Source organism: Silene latifolia, chromosome 11 (genome assembly GCF_048544455.1).
Source record: "Silene latifolia isolate original U9 population chromosome 11, ASM4854445v1, whole genome shotgun sequence".
Classification (NCBI taxonomy): Eukaryota; Viridiplantae; Streptophyta; class Magnoliopsida; order Caryophyllales; family Caryophyllaceae; genus Silene; species Silene latifolia.
In genome coordinates, this window is record NC_133536.1 from 134,652,314 (window position 1) to 134,663,676 (window position 11,363).

The following is an 11,363-nucleotide window of genomic DNA, read 5'->3' on the forward strand; positions in this document are numbered from 1 at the left end:
AAACTCATGAACATTCTGGAAAAATACCATGACACTCATAATGTTCAAAACCTTAGGTCAAAAATTTCGAAATTTTTCCGGAAAAACAATGTTGCGGTTTATCGGTTTTAACTAAAATAATCATAAAAACATGAGAAAAATTATATTCATTAACTTTTCAATTTTAGATCTGAAAAAGATAATAAAATGCAACATTGGACGTTTTTCCGTAGTCATAGATTATGTTTTATTGATTTTTCACTAATAATGTCACTATTTATGCTATTTTTCTTCAAAAATCCATAAATCATGCAAAAAGACTTCACAATAGCCCATTATTTTACACACATATTTTAAAATTTCATGTGACAACATACTAAATTTCTATGACCAGATTCGAAATTTAACTCATATTAACCTATTTTTCACCTAAATCCGAATTTAATAATGAAAAATCCATTTTTTGAGCATAACAAGTCCAAAACTTATGAAACTTTACAGGTTATCTCAAAATAATATATGTGACAACATATCCAAAAATTACTGGAAAATTCGAAGTATAGCTAATTTTAGACCGAAAATGACATTTTTACTCATAAAATCACAATTAAATGCCATTATTTTATAATATGAACAATAAAAATCCGTAAATTTAACCAAACTATCCTAAAACATTTTAGAACCAGAAATTTTAACATGCATGAATTAATTTCGTGATATATCATAATAACACAAATTTTACTAGTTTTATATGTTAATCTTTATAACTCGGAAAAACTTTTAACCGATTTGCATGCAAACAACCATGGCTCTGGATACCGATTGAAGCAAAAGTAGATCTATATACTCAACATATTCATATATGTTTTAATTTAATTGTCATAAAATTAAATGGAGGATCTTATGCATGCAAACTAATAAACAATATAAAGAAGAAACCATCATCTTACATTGTGATTTTCGGATTTATGGGCACAAGTGAGTTCACCTACTCACTTGTTCTTGAGCTTTCCTTATGGATGAACAAGATTCAAGTATAGAATCCTTCCCAAAAGCATATACCCAAGGAAACTCATAATCAACCAATATTATTTAGATCTAGTAATAATATTAGTTTTACTATAAAATTGACACAAAATAAATTGCATTTTTGCTCTTGAAAATCTCGGTCAAGAGGTAGTATTTTGTGAGTTATTTCTCTAGAATTATCATAAATTGTAGAGAGTTTTTATTGTATTTTCTTACTCTAGAAAATTAGATGGAAAGAATGAATAATGACATGAAAGAGAAAAGCCTTTTTCTCTTTCTTGTGGGATGGCCGAAATAGGCATTGGGTAGTATGCCCAATGCCTTTTGTTTTTGCTCTTCTCAAAAGCTTGTAGGGTTACATGGCTAGAGATTAGGCTTTAATAATTATGTTTTCTCATATTAAAATAATCAACATAATTATTCCACTAATACTCCTTCTAATTTTCGGTACATACAAGATAAAATGGAAGGTCCATTTTATTTTGTCATTTGTCAATTGTGACATATGTGATATGTTACTTGACATGTGAATTTGTAATGTATTTTTAACATATTAAAAATCAACATACTCATAAAATATGTCATTTACAAAATCGACTAGTAATTCGTAATTACTTGTACCAAAAATGTTTCCAAATTATAAACTACAACATTCTGTATTTATAATAATTTATTCATTCCGTTTCAATTGTTTCTGTAAACAATAATTTCATCTAAGCAATGAACCAATTCGATTACTTAGACCGTGTCTCATTTAATCATATTTACAATAAGATACGTAAATTATACTCACAAAATCATCCGTCAATTTTAAGCAATTTAATTAACTCGTATCGGTATACGATTAATTAAATAATCAATTAAGAGTATTTCCCTATAGGTATGACCTAAGGGGATCAACTGATCACCACCGTCGCACGACAGTAATGTCAAACTCTAGTCAGCCAATCATTACCGATATGTGTGGACCAGATTGTTGTAAAATATTACATCCCACATGTATTCTTAAAATGAGATTTAATAATGATATTTAAATCATGTGATCGCACTATTGTTGAGGACACATTTCCCAACAAGGGCATTGCAAGGTTGAGCTTGCATGGGAGCCCTACGAGACTTAGATTGATGGAAAATTAATTCCTCGTCCCCTACCTAAAATGTGAGTGTCTTACCCCCGACATCTATCACTACACGAGCAGTAAATAAAAATGGTCTCCCTAAAATATTAGGGGTATGAGTGTCCTCGGGTATGTCGAGCACTACAAAGTCAACGGGAATAAAGAATCTCCCGATTTTAACAGGTATTTCTTCTATGACACCTAACGGACGTGATATACTACGGTTGACCATCTGTACGGTCATGTTTGTGCAGTTAAATTTAGTCAAACCAAGTCTCTTAGCAAGAGACAAAGGTAAGACGCTCACGCTAGCACCAAGATCGCATAGCGCGTTATCAATCAAATGGGTACCTATGTGACATGGAATCGAGCAACTACCCGGGTCTGACTGTTTAGGGGGTAGCTTATTTTGAACTAGGGCAGTCCCTACCTCGGTCAAAGCTACCATCTCATGATCATTAATGTGCCTCTTACGTGATAAACTTTCTTTCATAAACTTTAAATAAGAGGGGTACCTGTGTCATCAACTCGGCGAATGGAACAGTAACCTGTAAGCTTTTCAGGAGCTCGGCCAATTTACCGAACTGTTGATTGGCTTTCGTGCTCTGTAATCGCCTCGGGAAGGGCACCGTAATAGGAATCTCGAGCCCTTTGTTTTTCTCTTCCAACGTCTTAGCATGTTCAAGCTCCTTATCACTCGATCGAGACTTTTTGCCTCTCAATCGAGTCTTTCCAGGTGAAATATCACTCGATCGAGCAATAGCAGGCTCTCGATCGAGTTCTTCATTAACAGCAGTGTTCGATCGAGCTAAAATACCACTCAATCGAACAGATTCTTCACACTTTTCACTCGATCGAGTGGTTTGAACCTCTCGATCGAACTCTTGATTTTCCAGTTCACTCGATCGAGTAAGAATTCCTTTCAATCGAGTGCTTTCAGCAACTAATGACTGTTCATCGTTATTAACATCCTTCCTCGGGTCTGATATGTCATCTGAAATTGACATATTTGGTCCTTCATATGAACGACCGCTTCTCAAATTAATCAAATTCACCGTCTCGTGTGGATTCTTATCAACTTGAGACGGAAAATGACCTTGTTTCCTCATGGACTGGTTCGCGGCTAACTGAGCAACTTGATATTCAAGTGACTTGATGGATGCTTCTTTCTGTTGGTCACTTAGTTGCCATTGCTTTGCAACGACTGGAGCATTGACTTAAGCTCACCCAATTCACTTACCCCACTAGAAGATGAAGCTCCTTGATTCGGTGGAGGAAAGGAAGGAGGCTTTTGGAAGCCTTGTTGAGCTTTATGAAGAGGAACATATGGCTGTTGCTGCTGCTGCGGTGGAGGAGTGGGATTAAGAACATTTTGACTTGTCCACCTCAAATTGGGATGGACGGCCCCTTGATTAGTGTAATAGGAACCTCCTCCTTGCCTATATTGCTGAAAGGCAAGGACTTGTTCCTTCTCCGTCAGACAGTCAATAGCAGTATGATCGTCATTGCTTCCACATCTCTCACATGTGACAGTTTCCTGTCTAGTCGACAGATGAACCGTCTGTTGATCTCCAGCATTTTGCAGCTCAAACCTGTCAAAACGAGCATTCATGGCTTCCAGCTGAGCCACGACTGCCTTATCAACCGAATGGACCTTTCGAATACCGTCCCGTGGGTTCCCATATTCAGCACAATAGGTCGCCATCTCCTCAATAATGCCCCATCCCTTATCATCATCAGTATTCTTTTGAAATCTTCCGTTGGATGAGGCATCAAGTATAGCTCTGTGGTCATCGTACAACCCATTGTAGAACTGATTGGACAAAAACCACGAATCAAAAACATGGTGAGGAAGAGACCTCATCAATCTCTTGAACCGACACCAAGCTTCATAGAAAGTCTCATCAGGTGCCAGCTTGAAACTAGTAATCTTCGCCCTCAACTGATTAGTGCGTTGTGGAGGGAAGTATCTTTTGTATAAGGCAACTGCGAGAGTCTCCCAGTTAGTGATACCAGCAGCTGTACAGTCAAGATCGGTTAACCACTCATGGGCTGAGTCAGTCAAAGAAAAAGAAAATAACACCTCATTTATCTTGTCTTGAGTTACTCCCTTTGTAGCGGAAATAGTAGAGCAGTAGTCAGTAAAGACCACCATGTGCTTCCTTGGGTCTTCACCCGCTACACCCCTATACAAGTTTCTCTCCACCAGGTTTATATAGGACGGACGGATATCAAAGGTGTTGCCATCCTCAGTCTAGAGGTCAAAACCCTTAGGAATAGAGGATGCTTTAGGCTCCGAGTGACTTGCCATATTCGACATCTTTACTGGTTGGTTGGCAGAAATGAGATTATCTTCTTCTAAAGACTGGTCTTCTGCGAATAAAAAGTGTTGTAGCTCGGGATCGAAAGTACTCAAGTCTTCCTTTCGAAGTTCTCTTTGCAGACGGAGTCTATGCCGAAATAGTCTTTCTGGCTCAGAATCAGCTGGAACTAAATCCGACCTGTCTCACCTGGGCATACACAACACTGAAAGAGATAAATGAGAACTGTCTCAAGGAATAAAAAAATCCCTGAGACGGATAAAAATAAACGAAAACAAAAACAGATAGGGCTATTGCCTCCCCGGCAACGGCGCCAAAATTTGACAGGCTAGTCGTGTACCTACTAAAAATAACCAACTGGCACTAACTAATATAGCTAGGGAAGTCGGGTCGATCTCCACAGGGAGGCAAGATATCTATTAAGGTCCGTCTATTTGGTCACAAAATGGGGGGTTTGACTTTGGTTTACTAAACTACTGAAGATTTGAAGGAAAGAGCAATAAAGAAAGAGCAATAAATGACAGAAAATGTAGTAAAGATGATCAATAAAGAGGGAACATGACAGGATTTCGGTTTACCACGATAGTCTAGTGACTCAACTGCAAATAGTCTAGATAATTTACTGTGAGACAGATACGGGATAGGTCCTTCCGGTCCACTTTCTATCCTAGATTTACACTAACTTAACTTCCGTCCTCGTCAGGGTAGTCTACTGTTCATAGCAGGTCTATTTAGTCTAATCTTCCGATCCACGAATAAATTTAACCAGATTAAAGGGTAACTTAGAAACGTGCACTCAACTAAGTTGGTATTATAATTATATTGCCATGGTACAGATTCTCACAAATAAAACATCTAGCCTATTCGCTACATCGTCACAATTCTACCATAGATCCCCTAATCCCAACATGAAAGGATTTAGCTACTCATATCGTTAATGTTGTCAATAATAACAATGATGAATGAACTAATATAAAGCATGATGAAATAATTAAAATATGGCATAAACTAAATTAGGGCAGAAATTGATTAAGGGAGAAACAAGTAATTAAAACAATAAATGATGAGATTAAGATTAATAGAGAAGAGAGATTACAATAGCAAGCTATCCGGCGTAATGAACAACCAAAAATCCAAGCAAAGTAATCCGAGAGCAAAGTTACAGTAGAAAGTTTAAGGGAAAGATTAAGAGAGAAAAGTTGCGTTCTCAGATGAGTAAAACATAATTATAAGTAAAAGAAGTGTGTTATTAACCTAATTACTCGATGCTTAAATAGAAAAACAAAGTCCACTAACGAAAATAAGGTAACACGGGTTAATTAAGCCCGTTTAAACTCCAAATCTCTCGATCGAGAAGTTTAAAACTACTCGATCGAGGACTTCAGCATAAAATCCTCTCGATCGAGCAAAAATGTTACTCGATCGAGGAAACCCATAAAACAACCTTTCGATCGAGTGTAATAAAGCACTCGATCGAACTCCTCAGCATTCAAAACCACTCGATCGACCAAAATACTCCTTGATCGAGTGTTCTTTCTCCAAATCAGCCTCAAACTCATTGTCGACTGCTTCGTTGACCATTCCTTCACGTATCCCAATGCAGTATCTCGATCTAACATTCTTGTCTCCTCAAAATGCATGCAAAACATGACGAAAAGAGTACGGTTTCACCACTTTCAGGTTCATTTCTGCAAAACAGACAAAACAAACCAAAGTAGCCAATTCGGGGCATATTGCAATACAAAACAGTATAAAAATACATAGAAATACGTGCAAAATAAGGCTAAAAAGACTATATAAAATGCACGTATCATATATCTTATCAATTGCTTAGATATGCTTGTGTATTTCTCATGAGCAGGAATATGATCAACTTCTAAGGGCATTGACATGCTTTTTAAAGGACGATGGATATTCATTTAGGAAAAATTGTTTTACATATGCTTTTTAAGACAACTTATAGTTGCAATTTCAATTTGGTTTTGATGTAATAGTTAGGACAATAAGAAATTTAGCTTTCTTTCGTATGTAGTAGCTTGTCTTTCGCAGGTACTTTGCTACTTGGATTGGACTTCACCCCGTTTTCAAGTTAGCTTGGGGGAGCTTCTACGCGGTTGTATGCTTTTTTTCATTTCTTTATTTCCGCATGTATCGTCCCATCTCCCTTTTTTGGGTGTCCTTCTTTGTTTTACACATTGAGGACAATGTGTTGTTCTAGCTTGGGGGAGGGATTTAGTGAGGCTAGAGTTTGACATTACTATCGTGCGACGGTGGTGATCAGTTAATTAATCGTATGCCGATACGAGTTAATTAAATTGCTTAAAATTGACGGATGATTTTATGAGTAAAATTAACGTGTCTCATTGTAATTCGATTAGATGAGATACGGTCTAAGTAATCGAATTGTTTTATTACTTAGATTGAATTATTGTTACGAAAAAATTGAAACAGAATGAATAATTTATTATAAATACAAGTTGTTGTAAATTTATAATTTGATAAACCATTTTGGTACATGTAATTAAGAATTACTAGTTAATTTTGTGTGTGACATATTTTATTAATATGTTGATTTTTAATATGTTAAAAATACATTACATTGTAACATGTCATGTAACATGTAACATGTGACAAAAATTAACAAATGACAAAATAAAATGGACTACCCATTTTATCCAAGTGTACCAAAATATTGGAGGGGTTTATGGTTTATATTGTGTTTTATTTTTTAAATAAAAACATAATGATTAAACCTAATACCTAGCCTTGCATATCTAGTCTATTCTTGATAAGAACAAGACCATGCATTGGTCTAAAAACCACCCCCTACCACCCGGTTTTTTGAAGAGAAAACAAAAGAGTTTTCTCTTATTTTTACACTACATACATTGATATTCTTGTAGTGTATTGTTCATTCAACTACTCTCTACATTTTTGTGAAACATGTTAGAGAAAGAAAACTCATAAAAATCCTCTCCTCTTAACCGAAATAAGAGAGAATAAAATTAATATTTTGTGTCAAGTTTATGTAAGATTTTAATTAATACTAGTTCATATTAATTATAATTATTAACGGTATTACCTTGGGTATAATTCCTTAGGACAGATTCTCAACTTGAATCTTATTCTTCCATTTTGGAAAGTTCAAGAACTAGTAAGAAGGTGAACTTACTAGTGCCCATTTATCTGAAATTATCAATGTAAGAATTGATTTTTCTCCTTATACTTGTAATCGTTTTGCATGCATAAGATCCGTTTTAATTTTATGATTAAATTAAATTATCTTACAATGAATATGTAAACATATGATATTATTGAATCCCAACAAGTGTTATCCGAGCACATGGTTGTTGCATGCAAAATCGGGTTTGTTTTTCCGAGTTAATTAGTTAACATATAAAACTTGTTATTTAGGATTTATGAAGATAAATCATGAAATAATTTTGCATGTTAAAAGTTTCTGGTTCTAAATGGATTTTAGGTCATATGGGACGATTTATGGATTTTATTGTTCATTTTATATATTATTGGCATTAAAATGTGATTTTTATGAGGAAAATGTCATTTTTGGACGAAAAATAGCTAAACTTCGAATTTTTAAGTGATTTTTAGATATGTTTTCACATATATTATCTACTGGTTGCATGTTAAAGTTCATAAAAAACTAAGTTATTTTGCATAAAATATCGATTTTATAAGTTTAAATCGAATTTAAAGGGTTTATTAGGTTAATATGAGTTATATTTCGAATCTGGTCATGAAACTTTTATATGTTGTCACATGCATTTTTAATCAGTGTGTGTACAAATCTTAGACAAATTGAACTTCTTATGCATGATTTATGAATTTTTGAGTAACAATTCAATAAATAGTGACTTAAATTAGCCTATAATGCTAAAACATATTTTATGACTAAAGAAAAACGTCATATGTTGCATTTTATCCCACATTTCAGATCTAAAAGTTAAAAGTTGATTAAAATTAATTTTCTCATATTTTAATGGTCATATTTGATATAACCGATAAGCCGCAACGATGTTTTTCTCAAAAAAATTTCGAAATTTTTAACCTAAGTTTTGAATATTATGAGTGTCATGGTATTTTTTCAGATTGTTCATGAATTTGAATTTCAAATTTTGAAATTATTTGAAATTTTTATAATTTAAATTTGGAGTTTATAGTATAATATTGTATTTTTGGGTCCATAATGAACAATATTAAGAAATCAAGTTGAATTATTGTCAAAATGTTAGTGAAGACTAAGTTTTGAGTCCTAATATGGTTTTGTCTTATGAATAATGTTTTTCCTCTTTGCATTTCCCATTTTGTAGCTTTTTAAAGCTAATGAGTCGCGCTTTTGACGGGTTTTGCATACATGGGGATGTCTTGACATAGTAGGTGGAAGATGAAATTTGAACAAATTAGGCTTGATCATGACTTTTGGCAAGCCACAAGATGATAAGGTAGAGCCTCCTTGGACCGATGCATCCATATCCGATCTCACTTAGGTGAGTGTAGGTCACCTTATGGTGTGTGTTATACAATAACGCACAAGTATGGTTTTTATTTCATCTTTTATGAGCATTACTTTCATTACATGCTTGCATTTGAAGCCATTCACATAGTCATTATTGCCCAATTCTAGCCCCTCCTTACACATGTTTTACATCTTATCTAGCTACATCATACTTGCCTACCTTGTTAAGCTAGTAGCTATGTCATTGGTGTTAGGGTGCTCATTTGGGATTTGCTTAATTTTTGGTCTTTGTGAGATTGGTTATGCCGGATTTGCTTGTTTTCGGAATTGGTTAATAAAAGAATAGAAGTGAAAAAAGAGTTGTGAAAAAGAAAAGAAGAGAAAAAAGAAGAAAGAAAAAAAAATAAGAAAAATGACATGAATGAAAAAGAAGAAAAAAAGAAGCAAGAATTTTATTAAGAAAAAGGAGTGGAAATTAAGAAAATTCTCATGTTTTATTATCATCTTTTGGAGAATGTTCTTATGATTCGTAGTGAAAGATTGGGTTTAGTTTTGGGATTGAGCATCCTTTCACTTGGTTGTTGCTAGCTTGACATAGCTCCACATACCATAATTCATATGTTCCCCCTTCTTACCCATTACATATTTTCTTTTTTTACACATTGGCTTCTTTTATATGCTTGCATTTTGATTGTTTTTGACTTGTTATTTGAAATGACAACCATATTAGATTGCGGCCACACTCTCATGAGTCGAGGATAAGTGAGTGCTACTCATATAAATATCCTTTTTACATATAATTGAGTGATAAGTGAATCGTGAGAGTCCAAAGTCAAAAAGATCATGCAAGGGCCAAAAAGTCCATTTGAAGTCATTCATGCTACGCCGTCATATAAATCTCATCCATTTTGCATTTTCCCTATGCCCATGTTGTTTCTGGATTTGATTCATTGTGCTCTAAAGTTACTTGACGGGAATTGCATTTGGATGAGATGATTATTGCTCATACCCTGGTCCTTATCATACATTGTATTGTGTGCTTGCTTGAGGACAGGCAAGGGTTTAGCTTGGGGGAGTTTGACAAGTCCATTTTATATATATTTTAACCCCCTGTTTTAGCTCTATTTTACATGTAATTTGCACTAATGTTAGTGTTTATGAGCTAATTCCGTGTTCTAGTTGTGTTTGCTTGTTTTTCATTGTGTTTTGTTGGAAATTAAGCTTTTAGTAGCTTTTTCCCGTCAAAGTAGCAAGTACAAATTCTTCACCTTATGGGGAAGCGATTAGGTATCACACTGCCTCATCATGACTCAGTTCATTGGAGAATACAAATGATAGGATCTAAACTTCGAAAAGGAATTATCAATGCGAATTATAATGCCCGTTTATATTGGATTTGGAGACAAAGAAACTTGAGCAAGCATGAGGCGATTCTGATCAGACCGGAGAAATTGATTCACAATATTGCGAAGGAATTGAAACATCGTCTCAAGGATTACATCAAACACCCAGTTGAAGCAAAAGACCGTCAGATTTATCAAAGAATGATGGAGGGTGGTTGAATCGATTTGGAAGATGAAGAGTTGGTAGGTTGATGCAATCGAAAGAGGAAAGGGGGATCTGAATTTGTTGTTTATCGTATCCCTCTGCATTTATGTTTGTTTTTGTTGTCTAAATACGGTATGTGGGCTCGGTTGGGCTGAATGTGTTGGTATGTTGAGATTGGCCCATTGTCATCTCATTGTACATGGTTACGGTTTTTATATTCTATATACTTACCTTTTATCGAAAAAAAAAGTAGCAAGTACAAGAGTTCACGAGGCTAATGAGACCAAGTCTTGATCATGCAAAGGACTTCCGGGAAGTATAGGGGCATTTTGGGAAGAAATAGAAATCCCGAGCATGAAGTCATACTAGCTTGGGTTGATGCACAAGTAAGGAAATCAAAGTTAAGCCCAAAATGAAGTCCACAAGAGCTTACATTGGATACTAGAAGCCCCTAGGATGCCTTGGACGGATGCTTGAAGATGCTAACATCGGATTCCGCACAAGCATTAAACAAGAGTTAAGACGGAATTAACACAAAAGTCAAGAACACCACGACCCCGATCAGGGTAGGGTGGCCCCGATCGGGGTTACCTCCATCTTAATTGTTTACGTTTCACTTTGTGTTCCTATAAATAGGGTGTTGATCCGACACTTCTGGGACACACTTTTACACACCATTTTTCTTAGTATTTTCTACACTACTTCCATGTTCTTAGTTTAGTTCTTAGTTTAATTTATATTATATTTACTATAAAAAATTTCCTTTAAGCATTTCAATTTATATTACAATTTCCATTACAAGTTGTATTCAAGTTATTTATATTTGCATTGTTCTTCAATTCCATTTCCATTTCCATTTCAAGGTAATTCTATTGCTATTTTCATTATGTG